Source organism: Anomalospiza imberbis, chromosome 3, assembly GCF_031753505.1.
Source record: "Anomalospiza imberbis isolate Cuckoo-Finch-1a 21T00152 chromosome 3, ASM3175350v1, whole genome shotgun sequence".
NCBI classification, from domain to species: domain Eukaryota; kingdom Metazoa; phylum Chordata; class Aves; order Passeriformes; family Viduidae; genus Anomalospiza; species Anomalospiza imberbis.
In genome coordinates, this window is record NC_089683.1 from 2,919,762 (window position 1) to 2,947,269 (window position 27,508).

Sequence of the window (27,508 nt, forward strand, 5' to 3'; positions counted from 1 at the left end):
TCTGCACAGAGGGACAGCTCACATCACATGGAAGGTTCCTGGCTCCTGGAGGCACCTAGAGGAGCTTTACAGGTGATGGTCATGCTTGAAGGAGAGGGCTTCCACCCTTCCTTTGATTTTCCAGCAGTGGGAGAGGGCTGGTGTTGGGTAGATTAGGATGCCTGGGAATAGCATTACCTTGGCCAGGGTGGGATTGGCTGTAATTGCATCAGGAATGTTCACCCAAATTTGCTCTGGTTTATGCTGTCCTGGAAAATGCCCCTGCTGGTGCTTTAGGAAGAAATTCTGGAAGCAGTTCCCAGCAACTGGTCAGTTTATTTATACAAAGAAGGATTCAGGTAATGAGAAAATAACACTGTGAGGCCAAATAAGCATCAAATCAAACTTTTAAAGCACACAAACTCGTTGTAATTCAGGTCCTAGTGAGAGCCCAGAAGGTAAATCTATAGCAAGAGGAGCTGAAACCAGTCTTGTTTAGATTATGTGATTAGAAGTTCGACTATTTTCAGTATCACTAATCTGAAAAAGTAAACAATGTTAGCAGAAAATTAGGCAATGTGGGAGGAAAATTTGGTGAATATTTTGGGGTTTATTTCTGGAAATCAATTGTTGGCTGAAACAGGGAAATTCAAGCAGTTGATGTTTCATTTCTCTTGCACACAGAGCTGGCAGGAATCAGTGGCTTTTGGGGAGGGAATTTGCAAGGGCCATGACACTTAAATGCTATTGTCTCCAAACGGAGATTTTTTTTTTAATGAAATTTTGAGGGTCTGAGAATTATTCATCATCAAGTGTATGAAAGAGAAGTGGCTGATGATGAGGAGCTAAATTTCATGTCTCCGAACCAGCCTCACCTAGATGAGATTTGTATCCATACAGGTGCCTGTGAGTTATTTGAAATGTAAATAAAATATCCCCAACTGCTCACACAGTGATGTGAGGGTGAGCCTGGAGTGTGATGTGCCCAAATTTGGGGTTAAACCAGATGTGGGCCCAGGTATTCTGGCTTTCTGTCTCATCACTCATCCCACAGCAGGCAGCAAAAGGTGAGATTTGGAGGTTGCATTTCAAATGAGAACTCATCCCATTTTCCTCTCCATGATGTGACTGTGCTGAAGTCAGACCCCCTCCAATTCTGGGGGAAAACTGGTGCAATGGGAACTGGGATAATCAAAAAAATTTGGTCTAACCCTAAAAGTATTAATAGGCCAGGCTGGGTTTTGAGACCAGTGATCCTGATCGCTGCTTATCCTCAATTCCTTCCCATCTCAGTATCTCTAAGCCAGCCTCAAAATGACTGAATCCAAGCTTTCCCTATCTCCCCAGAGATGCAGAGGTCTCACAGGACAAACCCTCTGAGTGGCTGCACTGAGCAAGCATTAAAGGAGAGACAGGGGATTAAGGCTTTATGTCAGGAGCAGTATTCCGGTGCATCATTCCTGAAAGAACCAGAGCTGCCAAAGGGCCAGTGACTTCCTCAGCAACTCAGGTGAAGCTCTGGGCAGGGCTTGGAGGGTGGTTCAGCCAAACTTTTAGAACAGAAATCTCTGTAATAGGATTAAGGGGTGCCAGCCAACAGGGGAAAGGCTTGGAGAGATTAGGGGAGGCATTGGGAGGAAGGATTAATGGGAGATACAACAAAAACGGAGGCCAGGAGGGTGCACTCAGCGCTAAGGACGAGTAGTGCCACGTGCCACACACACTCAGGGTTAGCCACCCTGGGCTGCCTGGACTCACTTCCCAGTGCCAGAGGGCAGGGATAGATGGGATATTGGGAAGGAATTCTTGGCTGTGAAGATGGTGAGGCCCTGGCACAGGTGGCCCAGAGAGGTGGTAGATGCTCCATCCCTGGAAGTGTCCAAGGCCAGGTTGGACAAGGCTTGGAGCATCCTGGGATAGTGGAAGGTGTCCCTGTCCACGGCAGGGGGGTTGGTGACCTTTAAAGGTCCCTTTCAATCCAAAGTCTTCTATGATTTTCCAATGCACTTTCCATGTTACTACAGGGTCTGTATGGTTATAAAAACTGAATCATGGAAAGGTTTGGGTTGGAAGGGACCTTAAAGCCCATCTCATCCCATCCCCTGCCATGGGCAGGGACACCTTCCACCATCCCAGGTTGCTCCAAGCTCCATCCAGCCTGACCTTGGACACTGACAGTGATGGAGCAGCCACAGCTTCTCTGGGCATCCTGTGCCAGGGCCTCACCACCCTTACAGCCAACAGTTCCTTCCCAACATCCCATCTCACTCTGCCCTCTGGCAGTCGGAAGCCATTCCCCCTTGTCCTGCTGTAAACTTCAGACACATTCCAAATATCAATACAGCAAACCAGAAGAGAACAGAAGTGGACGAGGTTCACATCTCTTAACGACCTTAGAAACCTTTTTAAAGGCCTGCAATGGATTTTTTTTTTTTTCTGATGTAGACCCACTCCTTTGGGACCTTCTCTTGGCATAAACTTGTGCTGATACAATCTAACATCTGAAATAAATCTGCAGTAGAGGTAATCCTTTCGATCCCAATCTTATAAAACTCGGAGTGCCATCTCCACCTGGAACAATTGTGATGTTTTATTCCACCTCTGGCTGCAGCAGAGGATCTTACGGACCATTTTCATAGGCCTGAACACTATTTCCCACCTTCCCAATGCTCCTGTTGTGAGCATTGAAGGTGGTTCTGACACTTCACTCTTCTCTCATGAAAAAAACAGGCTACAAGATCTTCCTGAACAGCCTCTTCATGTTAAAAATATATTTCTTCACTAAATTCCCTTGAAACATGGCGGGTAAAGTACTTTCACCTGTTTACTCAAGTGTGTATCATATTTTCTGCAACAGCATTACCGTATCGCTTACACGAGCGGAACCTGGATCCATCCCACTCCTGGAATGTGCCGCCACAACTTCCTCCTCCAGGGGATAGAGGAGGCAAGGAGGAGAGGGGCCATGCTGGACCTGTTCCCATCAAAAAGGAGGGGCTGGTGGGGACTGTGAAGCTCAAGGGCAGCCTGGGCTGCTGGGACCATGGAATGGTGGAGTTGGAGAGGCAGCGAGGAGGGTGCAGAGCGAGCGCATTACCCTGGGCTTCAAGAGAGCAAATTTCAGTCTCTTCAGGGATCTTTTTGGGATCAGTCCCATGGGATAACGCCCAGGAGGGAAGAGGGGCCCAAGAAAGCTGGTTGATATTCCAGGATCGCCTCATCCAATCTCTGTTTCCATTGTTTTCTACCTCAGGCCATTATTTACAAATCAGATACAAGACCCAAACTTCATGTCCTTGAGGACCGATGTTCATCTTACACTAGGGTCTGTCAGAAATAGGGAATTTGAAGTGTTTTGGAGCCCAGAAATCATCATCAGCATGACTCTGGAATGGTTTTGCCCTGGGATAAATTTTGCCAAGCTAAAGGGGCTCTGAAGATGTCCTTGCCTGTGTCAGGGGGTTTGGATTAGATCACCTTAAAGGTGCCTTATACCCCAAACCATTCTGTGAGTTGATGTTTTCATGGAACAGTCCTCCAACCCAGATTAGGGACAGATCCCGCACTGTTCATTTCACCAGGATAAATGTCCTGGAATCCCAGCCTGCTATTGGAGGAGCCATCTTCCAATGCTGTTGGGTATTTATTGCATCATGGTCTTCGTCTGCATTTCCTAAAGCTGTGCAGTGAGGAAGTTGCAATTGGAGTCTTGGAATTTAATTTAGTGGCTGCCTGGTTGTTGGGCAGCCATTCTGTATCATGTGCCAGACACAACCATATTCCATCAGAGGCAGAATTAGCCAGTGTGTCCTTCATTGCTAAGTGCAGCACAGGTCCACTGGCCTACCTTGGGTTTGTTGTTTTGCTGTTTTTTTTCTTAATTTTTTCCATGACACTTGTAAATATTGGTTATTGGGACTCATCTGTGGACCTTGGAGTGCTGAGTTATGCTGGTAAAAAGGGATGGCAAAAGAAATGGTGAAAATGCCAAGATGGAATGGCCAAGCAGTGGTTTAGGTGAGATAAAATAACAGTGAGATAAAACATCAGACAAGCTCAGCCTTGTGGTTGTCATGTTAATAATAAATATTGTGCCAGGACTGGGAGAGGGAGAGGAGCGGATGTTGGAATTGAGTCTGGAGCAGAAACAAAGAGATTTTGTGTCTGTCCATGGGCATAATGGTCACTTTTCCTGTACTCCTGAGATAAGATCACCTTTAGGTGATGTGGCAGCCTTGGTAGAAGGGGACAGTCACTTCCTCTGGCTGTGGTGGCTCCTCCATAGCTGGGCTCCCTGCCCAGTTCCCATCAGCTTGGGGCAGGGCTGAATCCACATCTCTCTGCACCCGTTTCTGTTGAAAAGCCCAGAGATATCCCAAGCAGCACAAGGTGAAGTTATCTGGACTAAGGTAATTTTCCAAACCTGCATGGAGAGCTTGAAGCACACGGAAAACCCACATATTGAGGCTGCTTCTGCTCTTAAATATGGAACTGTGAGGACAAATAGATAAAACTGAAGTATTAAAAGGAGCCCCCACAGAACCAGGTACATTCAACACAAATGCCTTTGAAAGAAGATGGCATTGGGCCAGTGTCAAATCATGACAGAAGGTCATCAAAAATAACAGTTAATTCATGGACACCCCTATCAAAGCTTAAATTTATTAATAACCACTGAAATGACAAAGTGACAACCAACAGCAGCATTTAAGCCATGACTATTCATAAGCTGCTGCTGGAGAGCCCATCCCAGGTGAGGAGCAAGAGCTGATTCAGGTTTTGACCAAAAAATTATTATTATGAGGATGCAGAATAATAATTCTGCAGAATAATAATATAATAATAATTATGCAGAATAATAATTCTGTCAAGCCACTGATATCAGCAACACCATGTGGAGATGCTCCCAGCTGGAGGGCTGCTGGGAAGTTTGTGGAAGATGCCCAGATCCCTTGGTGAAGCTCAGCTGTGGTCCCTCAGCAGCCACCTGCGCCTGCCAGCGGTCCTCAGTTGACTTTATCTCCTGGCTTCACCTCCCAGTGCTGCCCTGTCCTCTTTTGCTCCCTGTAGGAAGCCCTTTCCCTCTGGCAGATTGATGGTGTTCCAGGGGGTGTCCCCAGTGGCTGTGCTGCCATCTGTCCCCCTCCCGCCAGCACAATCCAGAGGCAGGGATGGGCTCCCTGAACGCTTCCAGGGACCAGGTTTTCCCTCCTATCACTGCTGAGGGGAGCAAATATCTCTTGGTGGGAGGCACCTCAAAGCTCTGCCCAAGAATGGGATAGACAGTGCCCTGCCCAGTGAAGACAAAACGAGGCTGCCCCTTTGCTGTAGGGTTTGCTCCAGTCTGTCACAAAAATAACTTATTCCAAGGCGAGCCGGTCCCGGGAGGGAGCAGAAGTCCTGGTTGCTCTTCTGGCTTCATCTTTTATCCATCCCTGCGGCTTTTCCCTCCCCTGCTTGCTGCTAATCAGCATTCCTTGCAAAGAGCAGCTGCTAATCTGCAGCGGGAGTTGGTGCGTGCAGGGTGTGGGGAGGTGGTCGGGGTGGTGAAGGGACACCCTTCCAGCAGCTCCTGCTGCAGTGGCACCCAAACACCCATTTCCCAAAGCCACTGTGGCTAAAGAGGATCCAACCTCATGCACCCACAAAAGAAAAGCTGATTTGTAGCACTTGCATTTTATTGAAGGGAAAAAAAAAATGTTTGTCTTTGTGTGTGTGTTTGTGTGCGTGCTTGTGTGTGTATATAAATACATATATATATTTTCCCCTCTGAAACAACTCGCTTCCCTTTGGGAATAAAGGGGATCTTTAAAAATGCAAAAATTCCTTCCAGACAGTTTGTCATGTCTTACTAGAAACAGCCGACCCTATTAGCAATTTAAATGATGTCTCCCATTAGCATAATTTTTAATGAAGCAGAGCACGTGTTTCACATTTGTGTTTCTGACGTGGTGGGGAGGAAGCACTCGGACACTCAATGAGTGTCAGGAGAAATTGGCTCTGAGAAGATCAGAGGGATGAGGCACATGGGATTCCTGGCCAGGACTTCATTTGGGATGTTTTTCTGCAGGTGGTTTTGCCTTAAAGTAATTTTCATAAAATCCCATAATGGTTTGGAAGGGACCTTAAATCAGTGTCACCCCCTGCCATGGGCAGGGACACCTTCCACTATCCCAGGCTTCTCTAAGCCCCGTCCAGCCTGGCCTTGGGGACTTCCAGGGATCCAGCGGCAGCCACAGCTTCTCCGGGAAACCTCTTCCACCACCCACATAGTGAAGAATTTCTTCCTAATTTGTAATATCTTCCCTAAATTCTATGTATCATTCAATGGAAAACCTTCACTGACAAAAAAAAAAAACAAAACAAAACATCATAATAAACCACCAATCTAGAGGAATATTTTTAGGATTCAGAAAAGTTTGCAAAGTGCCACTGTTGGATGTGCAGAGAGAAACTCTGGTTTTCCTTTATATTTTTTTTTTCATCCAAAAGAAATGTTGGGAATAATAGGACTTTTCTTCAGGCTGTCATCATTCATAAAATCTTGGGAAGTTTTTAATCATGATCCAGAATCTTCTTCAGGCTGTTGACCTATGAGCCAGGCTATGGCTCCCACCTGGAAGTCCAAAAGGCGTTAGCAAACCTGGAGTGACTGATGGCAATAAATACTAAATAAAATCACTTTGCCACCCCAGATGTGCCATTATTATTATTCCCAATTTTTATTTGCTTTACAGTACCCCCATGGTAGAGCACGGGAAGGGTTTTCAACTTGATCAAACATCAGACAAAACAGGATGGGGGTTGATTTTCATTGCTGAAAATTTACATGGTTTCCCTAGAATGAAAACAACTGAATTATTTTTTGTCTTCTTCCCTGTTTTCCCCTTGTTTTTCCCACTTTTCCCTGACTTGCATTACACCAGGTCCTTGTGTACGAGCCATTTGCAACGTTAGAAGGGAAATTGTGCGTGGGTGTGAAATCTTGTGTGCACACATGTTCCACATTTTGTTTGCTTAAAAGCCCGTGCAAAGCTAGTTTGTTTTTTGTTTTTTGTTTTTTTCCCCCTCCTTTTCCTAATGGGAAAAAACTCCTGGGAGCTGAAGTTACACAGGCAATAACACATGACACAACCCAGTAAGTGATCCTGATGGGGAGGACAGGGATGCCCTTGTGCTGGGCCACCCTTTGGGACAGCAGGAGGTCACTTGGACCAACCCTTCCCCGGCATCAGCCTCCCCGCTTCGGTCTGCCACGACACGGAAACATCCTCATTAGGATAATAGGCAGATTTCCAGGATCCACTTCTGATTCCCTCGCCCTGGAACGGTCCCAAATATCACAGATGTTTTGACGGCTCTCCCAGAGGGCGGCAGCAGCTCGTCCTCCTCCACTTTCGGCACGTCGAGCCCTGGCATGCGGCAAGCAGCTGATGCCCCGCTCCGTGTCAGGGATGGCAGCTCCTCCGGTGAACCCAGCACCCTCAGAGACAGGTAGCCAAGTGGGGCTGTGCCCAGCTGGGATTTTCAAAGCCGTGTGGCATTCTGGAGCTGCAGTCTTCACTCTGTGCACGCTGCTTTTGGGGAAAAATACGGCTTTTTAGGGCATCCTGCAAACAAGTGCTGCTTCTGGAGAGAGACTTTGCTTTCGGAAAGTTGTAGAGGACACAAGAAGGAGGGATGAATGGTGATTATTCCTTTCCACAGGCTTAAATAGGGAGCAAAGCACTGAATCCCAGTTAGGTCAGTTTGACTATTAGGGAAAAAGCAGGGAATTAACTTTCAGCATCAAGATTCTTTTCCACATCAGGAGGACCTTCCTCAGTCTTCCCCAGCCCCAAGCAAACACAACCCTGATTTCCATGCTGGGTCCCATCCTGATGGCTACAGGATGGGACAGTGACCCCAGAGAGATGAAACCATGTCTCAATTTACTGGGTAAGCTCAGGAAATTATTTCCTTTCCACCTTTCCTCCTATTCTCCCCACCTGCTCCAGGAGAGGCTGGGAAGTTTATTTCACTCAGGATTTCAAAGTGCTTGGGAAAGTTCAAGTGAAAGACAGAATGGAGCTGTTGCTGCTGCTGCTTTATTTTTCTCTGCCAGTCAATTAGGGGAGAAAACCTGATAACCAGAAGTTATTCATTAAACTTTGTAACAGCTTCTTGTAGGATCTATCTTCTTTGGGAAGGAAACAAGAACTCCCTGTTTATGGGAAGAGTGGAAATATCAGACAATAGAAGAGAAACATCTCTGCACATGTCTGGCCTGGCCCATCTCCCACCTAGCGTCCTCAAACCTGGCAAAAAATCAAAGTTCAAGAGAAAATTAACAGGTAAGTGGCAGAATAACCCTCCTTGCTGCCATCAAGGCCAGGTTGGATGGTGCTATGAGCAACCTGGGATAGTGGAAGGTCCCCCTGTCATGGGCAGGGTGGAATGGGATGAGCTTTAGGGTCCCTTCCCACCCAAACCATTCTGTGATTCCAAGATTAGTGCCACAAACCACGTACCCTTGCTGAGCCTTTCTTGAAAGCCCTTCACAAGTATTAATCAAAGAAAGTGCATTGAAGTCCCTTGTGAATATGTTGGGGACATTAGGATCTGTAATTCTGTCTCCCAGGCCACAGAACAGTCCATCCCTAAAGCAGTCACTGGAGCAACTGGTGTTCCTGGGAGGTGTCATCCATGTTTTTCAGGTTGTTCTTGCACCTACACTCTCACAATTCCCAGACCTTGAGCTGGTCCTGCATTTATGGACTGAGCAAGTGCCTCAGAAGGTGATTTGTGATCCATTGTGTAAGGCACATGGTGGAATTCCTGGGGCTGTCCTCTGCAGGACCAGGAGATGGGACTTCGATGATCCTTGTTGGCTCCTTCCAACACAGATGATTCCGATTCTGTGATTCTATGATTCCATGAATCATGGACACAAAGATTCACCTCAGGGCTAAAATCCAGCTCTCTCCCTACCTTCTCCACACAGGCTTTTCCTTTGGAAGAAAGCCTGTGGCCTGTTGTGGTGGGGAGGTAGCCATGAACAGCCATGAAATGGGACCACATGCTCATGATGTAGAGCCCCTTCTTTAGAGCACCAAACGCAGTTTCTCAAAGAGAAATTGCAGGACAGACCATAATTATTCAAGTTAGAGCTTGCCAGAACACTGCAGTTAATTCTGTTCAGAAGTACACGTGTGCTGGCACCGTGAATGTCACCAGTGGTCACAAACCAAGCTTGAGGCCTCCTCTGGAGGCCAGAGCAGCACTGACGCACCCAGGGGTACTCAAGCACAGGAGTAAAAGCCACCTGCAATGTTCTCTGTCAGCCAAAGGCTGCAGATCCCAACTTTGTGCAGCCAGGACTTGTGGGATTGTCATAGGATAGGGACGTCCATCCAATACAGACCAACAAAATGACAGAACACTCCCTTCTCAGAAGTTGTCCTGAAAGGATGTGGATCCAGCCATCACAGCATTCTCCTCCCATACTCACAGATGTAAAGGAATTTAGGAAGTGTTTTCTCTCCAAAAGGGATCTTTGAAATGGAAAATATCTTTGATATTCATAGTCCTACCTCTGTAACAGTTCCTATCAAAACCCATGAGATGAGTCTTCCTTCCCCCCCTCGCAAGAGAGACCAAATAATGTAGATCATAAAATTTCATTTATTTTATTGTCCTTATTTGACTTGCCAGGTGGAAGTCAAGAGGAAGTATTCTATTTTCTTTTGGATTTTAATTTAAGAATATCTGAGTTATCTTAGCTGATTGAAGCTGACCCCTGTGACACTGCTGCTGAATGTTTCAGAGAAAGAAGCAAGGCATCTGTCAGTGGGTGAGGATGAAATTCTTTTCTTGCCAGAAGTGCTTCTATAAACACTTTAATCAGGGTTGCTTTTGCAGCTGAATGATTACTTAGGTGGGAGCTGCAACTATCACGAGTGGTGCAAGGATGTCAGGATTCCCTGGAACACTCCATGTTGTCCAAGTTGTTCCTGCTGTCATCTGGAACACAAGCTGATGGTAATTGGCTTTTTAATAACACCAGCACACTGTCCAGCATGACCAAGTGCCAGGACTGATTTGGGCTTTATTGTCATGCAGTCTTCCAGAAAATTAATTGCTATCTCTGATAGTGATAACGCAGAGTCTTTAACATGAGAAGCTCCTCCTGGTTTAAATAGTAAACTTATGGGAGGAGTGGTTGTCTTTTGATTTCTTTTGTTTAAACAAGATTTAATTTGCTCTGAGGAAGATTGATGTGAGTTTAGAGGCTGAAACTTGGGGTTTGATATGAGTATTCTGTCCATCCATCCATCCTGTTCATCTACAACGGACAAGTCGCACAGTGATAGGGAGAAAACAGAGCACTGACTCCAGGTCCTGCCATTTTTTGGCCAAAGCAAATCCCATAGAATTTCAGAGGAGCTCCCACCCAGCAGGCACCTCCTGCCTGTATGTTTTGCACTGGGCAGTTTGTTAAATGAACAGAAAATGCCTTTTCAGATGTTCTGCGGAATAAATTTTGTGTGTGTGTGTGTATTTCTCACTGGGCTAATGTTGGGAAGCAGCAGAATGGGCCATTTGCAATTGTAATGCTGAGCATCCGAGAACAGATGTGTTCCAGGCCTGCGGATTGGCAGCTGGCACTTGAGGTGTGGCCCTTAAATTATTAAAATAATCAGTCTTTGGAATTTTAAAACCTTTCCTACTCTGTGGTATTTATGGGTGCTCTGCTGGGATTAACTGGCTCGTCTTTGTGGGATCCTAAATTTTGAGCCAAGCCAAAATGCCATGTTCATAAAGTCTGAAAGAATCTTTGTAATCAAAGAATCACAGAAGGTGTGTGTTTGAAGGGACCTTAAAGCTCATCTTGTTCCCCCTCCTGCCTGGGCAGGGATGTCACCCACTAGATCAGTTTGCTCAGGGCCCCATTCAATAAATCCAATAAATCAACCAATTTTGTTACAAATTCCTGTTGTTCACCTCTCTTGCCCAACCACAAAGAGGGAGAGACTGGGTCAGGACCTTTTCCATTGTGGATCCAGAACTTGAAACTTTGAATCTAAAGCTTCAAATTCTGACCCAAGTTGATGGGAATAAATTTTTTCACTGAGGAATTCCAATGGAACAAAATGCGAGGGGAAAAACAAACTGTTGAAGAAGCAATTTCTTCACGCTAAGTGCCCACAGCACCAGAACACTGTGCCAATAACCTACTTCCTGAAAGACTCTCCTAACTTTAAATAAATCCCAGACTGGCATTTTCATGGGATACAGAGGCTGATGTCTCTCCTTGGATGATGCAGACTCACAGTGACATAGAGCAGGCAGGGAGCCTCCATGGTGGTGGTGCTCCAGAACATGTATTGGCCTGTTCCTTGTCACGAGAGAACCACAGATCTTCAAGCTGGATCCACATTTACTTTTCTTGTAAATGTAAATGCCCTAAATGCTCTTAAAAGGATCTCCCTGAATTTGCTACATTTCCAACCCTTGTATTTTGGAAGCTCCTCAAGCTTTTTAAGAACCACAGTTACACTTTGTCTCCTTCTTCAGCAAAGGGAAGTTATTTCACTTTATTTCTCTCATTTCACTCCTGTGGCCCAGGAAGAAAAAACTCACTGGGCTTTTAGAAGGTTTACAAGGGGTTGCCCTGGCAGTAGTTCGGAGAAGTGATGGGAGGATTCAGCAGCCCCATTTGAGGCTGTTCACAGAGGGGATAGTGCTTAGAATTATTGTCCTGTGCAAACTGCTTGGCAGGAGCACTGCTTCTCCCCCACAAGGATGGTGGGAGGTGCATCATCTTCCTCTCCGCAGAGTTGCCGTGAAATTAATGTGGCCATATGGAAGTAGGCTGCAGATCTTGACTGTCTAACACACTCCAGATTCCAAAATCATGCTCCCGACACAATGCACCCATAGGCTGCTCCAAGCCCAAGCCTCGTGGCAAAAAGACAATTTTGCTTCTCTGCATCAGCCAAGGTACTCTTAGGTGTGAAAGCAAAAGGTCTCGAGTAATTTATAACTGCTAATGTTCTGGCCCTGAAATAATCGTGGAAGACATTTTATTTTCTGTTTATTCTTCCTGCCTTGAAGTGAATCAACTTCTGAGCTCACACCATGTGACGGTGGCTGTGGCGCATGAGTTTTCTGTGCCAGGAGAGAGTATCCAGGCAACTAGACCAGATATCAAAATCTTGTCAGATTTTTCCCACCCTGTATTTTGTCTGTCTTATGGCCCTTATTACCACTGAATTCAGGACCCGTTGATCTCCAACAAATTCATCTTGCAGCTGCCTTTTGCAGACAGAGAAATGTCTCCGTTCTGCAGATGGAGATGGAGACATGGAGAGCCCTGTAGGAAAGTCGGGTGAAGTAGGGATAGAAATAGGATATCCCAGGTCATTAACCAGTACCAGAGTCCCTTGTTTAAAGGTGGGGACAGTTTTGAGTGTGAGGGGTTCAAACTAAAAAAAGGAAAATTAACAAGGTGTTGTTTTGCTCGATTGCAGAAGAATTTGGGCTTAAAGGGCATTTATGAAGTCTTTGGTCCAACCTTCTTTTCCAAGAAGGGTCAGCCCTGGGTTTAGACCAAGCTGCTCTTCCAGTTAGGTCTTAAAAACACCCAAGGATTGAGACTGCACAACTGCAACCATCCCTGGAAGTATTCAAAAGTTATTTGGATATGGCATTTGAGGACATGGTTTAGGTGGGCTTAGCAGTGCTGGGTTAACAGTTGGGATGACCTTGGAGGGCTTTTCCAACACAAATCATTCTGTGATTCTACTCTGAAGATCTCTGCAAGAAGATCCTTAGACTATCCATAACTTCTCTGAACTTGTCACCCATCCCTGGGCAGGAAAACGAGATCGATTCACCTGTCATTGTAATTCCTCCTCTGTAAGTGAGACACAAAAGCCGAATCCTACAGCATTAACTTTTAATGCTGATCCTTTTTGTTCCTGTTTTTTGTTCGGCACTTCACTGTCAAGAGGAGAAATTGAGGGAGACAGGCATCATTTCTTGTATGACCAAACAGCCATAGTGGAGATAGAAATACCCGACTTTTTTTCCCTTAGTAGTTAGGAATGTGGAAATGTGGAAGTCAGTCATGGACATTGTCATGGCAGAATGGTGTCCGGGTGCTGAATTAGACTTTAATAAGTGTGGAATTTCAAAACCTGACAATTATTTGTTATGTTGCCGAGATTCATTAGGGAAAGAAAAAGGTTTCTTCTATATTAAGTTAAAAAAAATGATGGCGATGGCCCAACAATTTCAAAATTGGGGTGGGGTCAGGAAAATAATATACATTTTTACTTCCTTATAATTTTAGTTTAAGGTCTTCTGGTTTTATCTCTTCAGCAATTCCAAAGTGCATTTGTTTCAAAGCCTATGCCCTAATTAAAAGCCCTGTGCCCTGAAATAAGAGGTGGCATGCATGAATGTCCTAAATAAAGAAAAAGAAATAAATAAATTGCCTGTTAAATTTTCTCCATAATGTCCATGAATGAGGAAGCATCCCCCTTTTCCTTTTTGACCTATGGATATCATTAATATGGACTGCTCTAGCACAATGAACTGGAAAGAATGGTAAAATGTTTAATTTCCTCTCCTGGGGAGAAATAGATGCTTTTCCACAGTAATGTTCACATGGGTGATGCACTGACTTCTGGCCTTTATCTTGGATTTTGTGGGGATCTCAGAATACAGTCTCATTATTTGGGAAAACAATATCAATGCTATAAATTCTAATGAAGTTTCCAGGGGAGGCTCATGGAAGTTCTTCCGGAGTGACTTGGGGTTGAAAAGAGCTCAAAATTCCTGCAGTCAGCTTGGCCAGCCTTGGTTATAAAGTCAGTAAAATGATGATTTTGCAGTAGGTTATAGGTGTAATTCAGCTTTGTCAGTTTAGGCTGACACTTGATTTGTACTTTTTGCTGATGCAGGAACAAAGAGAAAGAGAAGGAGAGAAAAAAGGTTTTGCTGGGTTTTTTTTTTTTTTTGTTTGTTTTTGTTTTTGTTTTTTTTTTGTTACCAAACAGTAAATACAATGATTTGTGGCATGAGAAGAGCATGCACAGTGTACATGCACTTCTGGAGCAAATGCAGTTGTTCCCCAGGAAAGGGACTGGAAGAAAAAGGCTTTATTTGGAGAATTAAGCTTTAGGGTTAGGTATCAGGAAAGCTGTTCCACTCTAAGAGTGGAAGAAGACTTTTTCAAAGAACCTGGTAAAAAAATTATCTATCAGTATGACTGTGACATCTTCAAGAAGCAGCTTTGGCTTGAGTGGGGAACTTCACGGATCTGACATGACCCACATCAAGTTTCAGACAGGTCCTGGCTGTAGGAGATCACTCTCCCATATTTCTGTGCTGATCACTCTCCCATGCTTCTGTGTTGGTGCATGGCCTGGGAAGGTCCTGGAAAGCCCTCAGTGGGATGAAGGGCTGAGTCAAATATCCATTGAGCCTGTTTCTTTCCACTCTGGGGCGAGAGGAGTCTGACCACCATCTGGGAAAGCCTCTGGATGTCCATCCATCCATCCATCCATCCATCCATCCATCCATCCATCCATCCATCTATCCATCCATCCATCCATCCATCTCCATCCACCCATCCATCCATCCATCCATCCATCCATCCATCCACCCATCCCTCTGGCTCCCAGCCCTCAGAGCAGCACCGAACACCTCCCATTGCCGAGGCACAAAGCTCAGGAGCTCCAACATGCGCTCGCAGGAGGGGGCCCGGCTGCAGAATAAATGATCAAAGGGCAGAGCAGGCTGATGTGCAGAGAGATGCTGTGATACAACAGCAGAGATCCCCTCCAGCCCTCGCCGATGCTAATGCATATATTTACCTCCTGATTGACTTCATAATTAATTGACTACGCGGGGAGGATCCTTCTCTCACCTCCCCGGCTCTGAAAAAGCAGAGCGGCACGGGTGTAAAATGGGGCCATGCGAGGGATGAATGAGGCCTTTTGTCTTTATTTTCTCTGCAAGTGCATAGAAGCCATAAGGAGCCTGTAAGGATATAAATGAGGCCAAAAATGTGTTTCTTTCAATCCCCAAACTGCAGCAGGAGAGAGTCAGCATAGACAAGGGTTGAGGCAGTGGTTATAAAGTAGAAAGGTTTGTGTTTTGGCTTGAAGGTGGATATATTAAAAAAAAATTGTAGAAAAGTAGGGGAAATTAATACTTCCATCCCAACCCGAACGAGAAGAAGCATTTGTTATGCAAATCTTTTCATTATTGCAAATCCCGAGTGCTGATAAGAGATAAGCGTTGTTCTAGCTTTATTTCAAGTAGCTCCTGCCCAGACACGGGGACGTGATTCTACTGCCATGAGAGAAAGAAACAAACACACACATTTTCCCCCTGTACATTTATTTCTGTTACTGGAACACGGATTCTGGAGCCTGCCTGAAAAGGCATTTGGTCCATTGAGGCTTGTTCATTTTACTGCTTTGTTTTCTGCTAAGGTGACATCTGCTCCTGAATGACCTTCGCATCTTTTCTCAGCACAGCCTGGCCCGGGTGGCCGCTCCTTTATGTGCATACATTAACGTGCGGGTGAATCGCAGCTTCAGGAGGGCTGTTCTTTATCCTTTTCATTTCCCCTAATCCCGGAGTCTGCGGGGAACAAAGGGCTGGATCCTCATGGTGTAAACGGTCAGAGCCGACTGCGGGGATTTACATCCGCTACGGCGGCGTGACACCGGTTATCTCCCAAAGCCATTCCCCGCTTTACCACATCCACCCTCAAATTCCTTGTCCTTGGTAGAATGTCTTGCTTTTTCTCCCCGTTTTTGACTGCTGGGAAGCAGCTGTAAAATCTGTGCAGGGAGCAGCAGCAGCTCCCATCCCATACCAGACACATTCCCACTGCTGGGGCTTGGTGGTGTGGAAAGGTTGGTGCTACACACGTGGCATGGGATGCTGGTCCCCACCCCATCCCTGTGCCAAGATGCTCCCGATTTTTGTTGTCCCTGTGCTGGATCTGTCTACATCCACTGCTGCCTTCCATGGAAATCAATGAGGTTTGCTCAGCCCTGCATTTAGCCGAGGCTCAGTCCTCTGCCTGCCTGGCTATTAAATTACTTTTCCACGTGACGATGGAGCTTCCAAAGTTTGCAGCATAATTTCAGTCTCATATGCAGCTCTTCAAGTCATTTCCCCTCCTCTCCCATTGTTTCACTGCTCTGTCCCCATTCGGCAGCTCGGTGTTGCAACAGGAATATTCCACTTGCCCCATCTCCCTTTGTCTGGCACCGATGGTTTTTTTGCATCACCACCAAATGAAATCAATTTTAGAACTGATTTCTCTGTCCTGGCACTGGAATGACATGCCGACAGTTTCTGCTACAAATTCTTCTTGCTGTCCATAATAAGTTACTTAACCATTCCATTATTTCATGCTGGCTCCCAGTGGGTTTGAGCTGCACAAGGCATCTTTCTGATGAAATTGGCACCGGCTTTTAAAAAATCCAAATCAATTATATCTCCTGGTCCTTGCTCAAGACTTTAAAAGAGGTTACTTAGGCAGTATCTTCATTTTGCACATCTGGGTGGAAAATGCATAGGTATTTTTCCCCCCTCTCGTGGTGGTTTTCTTTTTGTATAAAATTGTTTATCATTGGAAGAGTCGGGAGCTCACTCCAGGATGAAATTTGGCTGATATTTATGGCAAGGCTCCAGTGGCTTTAATGAATGAAATGCTGATCACTTGAACAACAGGATCAGCAATATGGCAGGGATGTGATAGCCCTTTTCTCCAGCTCTAGATATGAAGTACCAGATAACTCCGTTGTGTCAGAGGGCAGCTCCCAACAGAGGGGAACAATCACGATCTGGGTGTCAGACCTGGTTTCTTTTCCCATCTCCAATGGCAGCTGCAATTTGATGATCTCCAAGGTCCTTTCCAACCCTAACCACTCTCTGGCCTTCTCCCCAGGAAGACTGTCCCTGGAGCTAATCCAAGTCTTTTGCTATTCAGAGGGGTGTTGAAATCCAATATTACCTACCCTGGCAAGCTTTTTGGTAACAATTAGAAGCAATTAATCCTAATGAACTTTTTAATCACCAATTTCACTAGATTTCCCAATCTTCTCAAGCAAGTCTTACTTGATCTATTTTCTAAATGAACACTGAAATGTTCCTTTATGGAAAGGAAAAAAAATCAACTCCCTAACTTCTTCGAGGTCATATCGTTATGCAAAAAACCCACATGTGCACAACTTCCCACCTTTTTAAAAAATCAAACCTAAATCTGACTTCTTCTAAGTACCTAATGGGAGCTGCAATTTCTTGTTAATTATATAATTACTCCAGATTGTTATGTAGCACTGGCAATCAAACACTTGAAATACTTTTAGCTTGAAGAAAGTAATTACGTAATTCCAGCGAAGCCGCAGCATTCATTGCTGCTCCCTTCTCCCTGTGGCTTCATGTCCGCAGCCAGCAGAGCTCAGACAACCCTGGCACATCACTTTATAGCACCTGAAGGCCAGGCTGGGCATGAAGAAAGGGTTTAATGTGAAAAAAAGATCTTATTTATACAAACAGAGTGAGATGGATGTGTATTTAAATATATGTATTATATTTTAGATTTTGAAGCCTTTTTCTTTTTAGAGGCCAACAGCATCATGCTCATCCCAGCATGGCATGCCCCCAGGAGACCTCCCTGTCACTGTGTCTGATACGGTTCCAGTCCTGGGGCTTCCCAGTGGATATTTTCATGGGAAGAGTTTGCCCAGACCCAGTGACAGCTCAAGTGTAGCCTGATTGTTATTCACCAGCTCCTGCACACCTGGACCAGGGCCCCACAGCTTTACATGTCTGACCAACACAGAGAGAAAAATTCCCTTGTCCCCCATCCCTCAGGGTAATGTCCCTTGAATACTTTAAATTCAGGTGACAGTTCTGCCTCTGGGGTCTCCACGTTCCCTGCTCTGCATGACAAGACACTCAGGTGATGCTTTAGTCTTCAATCCTACAATACAATTGCTTCCTTTTCACTGCAAGCTTCGTGGAGAATGAAGCTGTGCGTGTTTCAGTGAGATCTGTATGACATTTCAACATTTCACTAACTTTTTGATTCAGACTTTAAGAAGGTTTTGAAAACAGTCACCAGGTTTTTCATAAGGAGCGGGGGGGGGGGGGGGGGGAATAAATAAATAACAAAAATAGTTAAATAACAGGCTGAATATTTGACAAGAAACCAAAAGGACTGGGATTTGATGCTGTTCAGTGGAGAAGTTTCTCATTGATATCCACTGAATTAAACAAAAACTTCCTGCTGCATTGTTTATATTATGGTTATCATGATTCAAAGGCCAGAATGGATTTTATTTCTGTCTCTATTTATGCCCCATGGTCCCAATGACTCTTCCTTCTTGCTTGGCTTTGTTTTTGGTCATTTTTCATTGTTGTTGTAGTTCTGTTTTTTCTTCCCCAGGACTAAGGCCTGAGAGCAGACCCTCTCTTCATGGCATCACTGGAGGGTTGGCATTGACAGAGGTTTCTAGAGACCACACAGTGCCACCCCCCTGTGAGAGCAGGGTCACTGGAGAAGGTCACACAGGGCCGCATTCAGGTGGCTTTGGAATATCTTCAAAGCAAGAGACTCCACAACCTCCCTGGGAAGACTGTTCCTGTGCTCCCTCATCCTCAGAGTAAGAAAGTTATTTTTTCCCTTATCCAGATAGAATTTACAAATGTTTTGGTTTGTGTCCATTGCCCCTTGTACTGTTTCTGGACGCCACAAAAGGAGCCTGACCCCATCCTCTTGAGAGCCACCCTTAAGTTATTTGTGTGCATGGATAAGATCCTCTATCAATCCTCTCTCCTTGAGGCTGAACAGGTTCATCTCCCTCACACATTCCCTTTGTGAGATGGAATCCCAGGATCCCAGAATGGTTTCGGTGGGAAGGGACCTTAAAGCTCATCTCGTTCCAACCCCCTGGCACAGGCAGGGACACCTCCCACAAAACCATAGATGGGATATTGGGAAGAAATTGTTCCCTGTGTGGGTGGGGAGGCCCCGGCACAGGTTTCCCAGAGAAGCTGTGGCTGCCCCTGTATCCATGGAAGTGTCCAAGTCTCGGCTGGACAGGGCTGGGAGCAACCTTGGATAGTGGTCTAGTTTAGTCCTCACTTTGCTGGAAAACATTTTTATCTAACCCAGAGTGCAAATTGACCCGGAAAAAATATTTCTGTTGGAGATGATCAGAGATTATCTGTTTTGACTTGGCAGAAAAAACACCCATATATTTATATAAATAACCTCTTCCATTTTCTTGCCCCACCTAAGCTGGGGGCAGTCCTCTGTTTAGTCACTCCTGGGGCTGAAACCAACATGAAATGCTAAATGGATTAATTATTACTACATCACTCTAAATTTAGACAGCTTCCTTTCAGAATTAGATTTCTTCAGGTTTATGCCATTACATTTCTTAAATGTACATTCTCAATCACATTAGCAATTATGAATACATTACATTTATTTTCTTTTTGAAACATTTTACTGTTGTACCTTTAGGATATGAAAAACACACACAGTGTCCTACCCAGGCAGAAAGGTGAGGTCACTACCGCCCATGATTTCATTGCACATCTCACAATTTTAAGGATAATCTTGGGACCTTTTCCCAAGAACTATCTGTTATTTCCTTGTATGAGAAAACCAACTTTCATTTTTGAAGGAACTTTTTATCTCCTGCACTCGCAGAGATACTGCAAGAGTTGGTCCCCATGGAGAGCTAGGTTGGAACTAAAAGACCTTAAAGGCCTGTTCCAACACAAACTGGTCTATGATTCTATGAGTCTTGAAAAACATGGAGCATTTGCAAAAACCAGGAGGTGAAGAAAACCATTTGACATTCAAACTAAAACTCCCGGTGGTCCTGGTTCCCATGCCAAAGGGCTGCTTCCTCTGGGGAAGGGCCCAGGGCAGCCCTGCTCCAGGACTGCTGCACTGCTGGCAGTCACTCAAGCCTGGGGACTTCTTGGTGCCCTCTGGGGCTTGGTGGCTCTGCTGTGGGGCTCAGCGATGCTATTGCACCTCTTGGCTGCCATTTCTTGGAGCCCTCTGCACTCCCTTCCCATTGCATGCAGACACAGACAGGTTATGGATGAAATTGTTTTCATGGAAAAGGAGAACAGTGAACAACATCTTCTACAGCTACATCTACACCTACATCTATAGTTATAACATCAAAACCAGCCTTCCTCCAGCCCTAAATGATGTGAACCCTCAAAAGGCCTAATCCTACATTTCTGCTCCAGCTCTGCCTGTGGGAGCCTTGAGCTTGCTGTCAGCTCTGGGCAGAGGGTCCTTCTCCCTCTTCTTCCCTCACCTTTCCAGCCTGATGCCACGTGTGGACACGCTGCCCTGGGGTGGTGGCACGTCTGTCCCTGCATCCTGCTGTGGCTCCTGATGTTTCCTGCCTGAGATCCTGCCATGCTCTGTGCTCAGCATGACTTTGGAACGCTGTTCAGCGAGGGGCACCTTCCCAGGCAGCCAGAGCTGGGCGGTTTTGCACATGGGGCTGGTGCCACCACCGGTGCCTGCAGAGTCCATGGGGGCATGGGGACACATCCGGGATCACCCAGGGCACACGGGGCCTGGCAGAGGAGCTCTCAGAGGTCTGCCCTGGGCAGATGTGGCTCAGGCAAGGCCAGGGGTGCTGGCCGTGCCCTGCTGAGCCCACGGGCCACAGCTGGCCAGGGCACAGGGCTGCGGGGGGCTTGGCTGATCCTGTGGGAGGTCGCTGCTCAAGCTGGGGGTCAGACACTGAGGGCACTGAGGAGGAGGGGGAGGGAGAGGGTCAAGGCAGGAAGGGCTGGGAATGTCCCCACAGTGCATCCCTGGGCTGCTGCATTCAGGATCAGGCCCTACCTGTGCTGCAGGAGGCCCTGGGGGAGAGCAGGGGCTGCAGGAGCTGGGCCATGGGGGAGCTCCGGCTGCCGCAGCGGTGCCGCAGAGCTGACAGGACCATGGTCACTCAGGGTCTCTGGCTGGTCAGCTCTGTTGACTGGACCATGGTCTGGACTCTGCTCTTGGAACCTCTCCAGGGCTGCAATGTTGGGGTTCCCATTGTTCTGTCACACAGCCAGGATTGCTGGGGGTCCTCTTGTCCTGCCCCACCTACAACAATTCTGCCAGCTCTTGTTGGGGAGAGAAAGAGTGAACCACAGAGTTGGAATTACAGAACATCCTGAGATTTAAGGGACCCACCAGGATTATTGATCCAACCCCTGGCCTTGCACAGACACCCCAACAATCCCATCCTGTGTATCACTGAGGGCATTGTTCAAATGCTTCTGGACCTCTGGCAGCCTTCTGGCCTGACCATTCCCTGGGGAGCCTCTTAAGTGCCTGACACCCTCTGGGGGAGGAATGTTTTCCTGTTATCCAACCTGATATACCCAAGCACAGCTGAAAGGGTTGATGAAAGAGGTACCTTGCTGCAGGGAGTCTGTGGATTTTGGAAACAGGGCAGGCCTGGAGATGGCCACTTCTACAAGGCCTCAGCCCCCAACAATGCCATGTCTTCATTTCTGTGATTCTCTCATTGGGGTGGGGAGTGGGGAGATGTGAACGACACTTTCAAAGGGATTTGGGTAAATCTCATGGGTCTAATGGTTTAATTAGATGTGCCATTCTGAACTCCAGTTTATGAGATTGGGCACTGAACCTGTCATGGCTCATGTTTTAGGTTTCCCCCATCAATCCCACTTCAGAGGTTCTATCTGGTAGGAAGGTTTTAGCGAGTCAGGACCAGCACAATCCAGAGAATTGGAGGATGGTTTTATTTCATTAATTCTGGGAATGGGTTTCTCTAGCAGGATACTGGATACCAGGCATTTATGCCCTCCTTTCTCTGAAGAGTTTCAGCCCCCATGTCTCTGTAGAGCTTTGATCCCAGAATGGGGTGTAGGTGCATTATCTTTCTTCATTGGAAGATTCTCAGCTTTACTTGGCATTTGAATATTAAATTAAAGAAAACACAACCCTTTAGCCTGGAAAGGAGGCCCAGGTGAGGCCTGTAGTGCTGGGCTATAAGGGCAGCGAGGCTGTGAGGGCAAAGAAATGGTCAGCATGTTCCCTGGCCTAGTTTTGATCTGTGTCAACTAATATTGACCCAAAAATTGCTCAGGCACAGCCAAGGGCCAGTGCTCATTCCCAGTGAATGGTGTGGACATGGCCAGCTTTGTTTTGGGGACAGGGAGCTCAGTTGTACCACTTGGCCTCAGGGCAAAGAGCCATTCCCTGGACTTTGTTCATTCCCATTTAGTTTGACAGTGAGAAGGAAGGTGAGGGATTAATTGATAGAGCAAGGGCTGGGTCACAGGGCTCTCCCAGCATCTCCAGGAATATATGGCCCATTAGAGACCCATCTCAACAGCCTCAGCACAAGGAGTTAAAAGGGTTCCCTCCCTGAGAGGAAGGAATGTGAGGGCAAACCTGCTTGTCCATCCCACCAATTTCTGATTAGTGGATGTGTTGTAACAGCACTGATTTGTTAAGATTGAAAAGAAAACTGCATTTTTTTTTCATGACAGCAAAGTCTCAAGTACCTGAACTGTGAAATCTATGAGTGGGAAGGCTCCTATATAAGATATGGAAAAACAAGTGTCCTTTTGATGCCACAGAAAAGCTGCAGAGGCTGGTGATGCCCATCCCAGCCCTGCCCCAGTGCAGGGGGTCACTGCAGATCTCAGGAGACACAGCACAGCAAGGTGCTGAGACAGCTCCTGCTCATGGCTTCATGGTTCTGGGACATGGCAAGCCTCCTTTGAAAAAATTCCATCCTAGTCCTAGAAAATTTAATTCTGGTCCTAGAAAATTTACTCACAGGTCTGTGGTCAGAGAAAATTATGGTCTGGCAAAGAAATGAGTTCCATGTGTGAGGCTCATCACATAAAGCTGTATATGAAAGTAGAGATGGATGAAAATACAAATCACACATCTTTTTATTTAACTGTATGTAAACACATCTACATAAGCTGATTTTGACACACACACACACACACAAAACATTGAAACTTTGAAGTCATTTCACAATAGAGAGTAAACAGGGAAACATGTCTCTTTCAAAGGATTCATTTTACCATAAAACTTGAGGATGCAGCCGCTTTGCTGTGGCTTCATCCAACTCATACTCACATTGTGACTAGAGGTGGAAATGGAGCTCAACACCCTGCCAGAACTGCATGTGTCACATGTTAAACACACCCACAACACCCCATTTTTTCCAGTCTTGCACTTGCTATTTTATATCTCATTTCTAGGGTCATCTTGCTGGTCAACCTTAGCCTGGGTGGAAACCTCGTTTGCCACCTGAGATTTAATTTTCTGCCTCTTTCTTCCATCAGTAAGTGAATCTTTGATGTTCTCTCTGCCTTCCTGCAGCTTTATCTTTGGCTGGATTGTACTACCTCGGGAACAGGAGTCTTGGAACAGAACAGCACTGATGCAGAGACTGTCAGTCAGGGAGAAGTCAATCTTCTTCTTCCTTTAATCATGTGGGCTTTCCCCTCTCCGATTCTTGGTGACTTTCCTCCTACAGGAAATGAGTAGGATCTTCTGGCTTTGACTATTATAACATTTTACCACATGTGTTCTCTTTTGTTCCTAATTTCTCTTCAAAAGTGACTGCCTGGGTTGCTTTTCCCATGTTAAACCTGGTGAAAAAAATAGATTTTTATTTCTTCTTCAGCAGCTTGTGACAGATCTTGAAACCTGTCCTCATTGTAGAGTTCCCCACTGTAGTGTGTATCTTTACTATTTTAGGCAGTAATTAATTGTATTTATCCTTGCAACACCCCTTGCCTTTGCAAGGGGAGAAACACTGTGTGCTTGTCCCCACTTCATGGATGTGGTGTTCTACAGAATCACAGAGTAGCTTGGTTGGAAGGGAGCTTAAAGATCATCTTATCCCACCCATGCCATGGGCAGGGACACCTTCCACTATCTCAGGTTGCTTCAAGCTCCATCCAGTCTGGCCTGGGACACTTCCAGGGATCCAGGGACAGCCACAGCTTCTCTTGGGCCTGGAGAATTGGGACTCACCCAAGAGAATACTGGAGCAATGATGCCAACCCTAGACATAACTTGGCACCCACTTGGGGTTCCATCCCAATATTTTCTGCCCCCACGGTTGCCTCCGTGGCATTAAATAGAAACCCACCCCAGATGAGGGCAGATGTGGGTTGGAAAAGACCGTCTAAAAGACCTCAGTGGACCTTGGACCAGTGAGTCCAAGCTGTGACCCATCCCCACCGTGTCACCCAGACCAATGCACTGTCATGTCCAGTCATTCCTTGGACACCTCCAGGGATGGGGATTCTAAACCTCTCTGAGCAGCCCTTTTCAATGCCTGACCACCCCTTCTATGAAGAAATTCCTCCTGATCTTCAACCTGACCCTCCCCTGGCACAGCTTGAGGCCATGTCCTTGTGTCCTGTCACTCATCTGTACCACGGCATGCAGCATTATCCGCAGTGCTTTGCATGGTTCCATGGTTTTAGAGCTTATCATCTTCCAACTGCTGGGAAGGGCACGTATCAGAGCCATAATCAAGGCAGAATTCTGCTTTTAATTACAACCCTTGCGACACGTTGAAATCAGCAGCGTCGCAGAGCCCCATCGGAATGCTCAAACGAGGAAACTGGAGAAAGGGAAGTGAAAGGAATTTAATAAAACTTTTCTGTTCTGCTGGACGCTCAGAAACTGAATTTGGTTTTAAGAAACTTTTGCTGAGGGGAAAATTTGGCCTTTTTGCTCTCGTTTCTTGTCTTTTCCATTAATTTTTAATCTGTTTGTTCCACAGGACACACTAGTTTAAAAAAAGATAGACTGAATGTCAAAACTACTAAAAGTGAACTTTGAAAACCAAGGAATAATTAATTTAAAATCAGCATCAAACCCATGTCTCTCCCTTGTGTTCTTCCATAAACTCCTCCAAAAATTAGGTGTTTCAACAAGAGTAGTTAATTATACTGACATAATGTGAAGCAAGACATTTATAAAATCCCCCAATGGCTGATGGAATGATCAGAGCATCACAAAATATTTGCAATTAAACAGAGAAATATTTGGGATTTCTGGTTGTGCCTTGCACTGTTGGTGGTAGTCTTATAGTGGCATATCATAAAACAGTTTTAAAAGGAAAGAAATCCCCCTGGAAGACCATGTGATGAGAAAACACATTGTGATCCCAGGATAATAAAAACCTGCACCAATTCTTAATCAGGATCAGGTGAATGAACCAGTTCTCTGCTTCCCTGTTTCTCAATGAGACAACTGCATCTTGTCAAACAACTGCTTAGCTCAAACAAAGATAAAAACATCCAGTAATTATTTTTATATGCAAGAAACTTGGATTAGAGTACAGGTATAAAATAAGAGTGTTGCCCCACTTGAAAAGAATAAGTATTTTGCATGCAGAAATGTGTCTTTTCCTATGAAAAACACGTGGCCTGGGGAATAGATGAGAAAATATTCATGCCCCTTTCTTGTTTGTTTGGTGGAGAATCCCACATATTCTCCATGCTCAGTGTAATGTCAACACAGGTAAAAAAATGTCTGAAATTTTGAGGAAAACTTCTGGGAGCCAACTACCTTCCTTATTCCTACATGTTTGCAAAGAAATTGTAAAGATTTCTGGATATCCAATAGAGACACACAATTTGTATTCAGAACCGGCTTCCGAAGTGACAGTAAGATTTTTCCATTGGAGATTCCCTCAATTAACCCCAAGACATGCAAATTAGCATTTTTACTAATATTCTCCAAGGTCTCAGGCTTGTGAGGAGCAGAGTCTCTCATTAGCACACCTGTACGAGCTCTGCAGCAAGCACACACAGCTCCTGACATGGGAATGTTTTCCAACTCCATTCCCAGATCAGCAGCTCCACTCTCACAGGATGCAGAGGACAATGCCTGGATCCCAGCAGGGCCTTGTGCTACTCCAGAATTTGCAGATCAACAATGCCACTGCAGTTTGGTGGCAGTCTCCTCCAAAAAATACATCTGAGGAAAGTGTAGTCCCCTAAAACATGAGAAAATGTACATAAAATAGGATCAAATATAGATATAAAGGAATATAACATAGCATAAGGTACATGATATAATATCAGGGAATCACTGAGTGGTTTGGGTTGGAAAGGACATTATAGCTCATCTCCTTCCAAACCCCTGCCATGGGCAGGGACACCTTCCACTAGACCAGGCTGCTTAGAGCCCAATTTTCAGAGTCATTACATGAAGCGTATTAGAAGCAGCATCTTCCACCCTCCAGGCAATGTCCTTTCCTTGCTGAGAGTCCAGACTCCAGCTCCCAGCTGTGAAGATGCTCTCCTGACCTTCAGCTCATCCCTCCTGGTTGTACAAGTGCCCTGGTGTGAGTGTAAAGGATGGTGTTTGTCTGGAAATTGAATCCTGGCCAAGGATTGTTTGTTCTGGAGAGAAGGGTACTATGAAAGGTGAGAAAGACACCGTGGGAAGTGGTAAAGATCTCTTGGGGCAGGAGCCAAGAATAGGACAACAACAGAGCTACTCCTCAGTGGCTTGGCCAGGGCAGTGCCACTGCCTGAGGTGTCCCAGAGGAGCCCAAAGATGCTGTGGGTACACAAGATGCAATAAAAAGGAGAAACATTTTCGTTCATGTACAATGGATAAATATAATGGATACTGAGGGTAAATGTTTAGATACCTGTGAACAAACACTCCTTGGAGATTCAGTCATTGGAGAAAGGACTCCTTGTGCAGCCCAGGATCATTACGGTGTTATCAAAGAGAGACTCTGTAGGAGAAGAGCCATAATGTGCTGAGCTCCAGTATAGTCATAGGAACAAGGCAGCCAAAAATATCACCAAACACAGCGCTGGATTTAAAAAGGAGCTCTACGAAAAATGAGGCGACTCGTTCAAAGGAAATTAGTACAAGCCACGACGGGGTGAAATGTTTGCAAGCAGCAGAGATATTGTTTAAAGACACCATATTAGAGGCTCAGAGAAAATACTCTGAGTGTATCAAAAAAGACTTTTAAAAAGACCAGAAGAAAGCTACTGTAATTAAAGATCAGAGCGAAGGAGGCTGTTACAAGTAAGAAGACTTCGTGTTCAAACACGGAAAAAATAGAGAGCAGGCATTCTATTAAAAGGTAGACTAAGAGATTTGAAGAACTACTTTCTAAGAGAAGGAATGAATTATCAATCCTTTTACAAACACGAGTGGATTAGGAAGCCTGCCAGGCGGTGTGGAGGGCCAAGAAAGGAGCAGGGTGTAAAACGAGTAACTTCTGATCCGCAGACCATAGTGGATGGATCAAAGAGCACCAATGGAACTTGAATTTGAAGAATTCTGGGCAGAGAAAGTTGCTTGAAATTATAACAGAGAAGCTGTGGCTGCCCTGGATCCCTGGAAGTGTCAGGCTGGATGGGGCTTGGAGCAACCTGGGATAGTGGAAGGTGTCCCTGGCCATGGCAGGGGGTAGAACTGGATAAGGTTTAAGGT

The 27,508-nt window shown here is 45.6% G+C and overlaps 1 protein-coding gene and 1 long non-coding RNA gene across 3 annotated transcripts in view; one reads left to right on the forward strand and one right to left on the reverse strand.

The window, feature by feature from the left end:
- The window catches only part of LOC137470132 (serine protease 55-like), a 371,058-nt gene that overhangs the window by 86,561 nt on the left and 256,989 nt on the right, over positions 1-27,508 (forward strand). The window lies entirely within an intron of this gene.
- On the reverse strand, positions 15,356-18,128 carry LOC137470116 (uncharacterized). 2 transcript variants are annotated; one of them, XR_010996882.1, is made up of 2 exons: positions 17,379-18,128; positions 15,356-15,618 (listed from the first exon to the last, which is right to left on the reverse strand). It is a non-coding gene; the product is annotated as an uncharacterized lncRNA (long non-coding RNA). The 2 variants fall into 2 exon arrangements; XR_010996883.1 differs by having other exon boundaries at positions 15,356-15,668.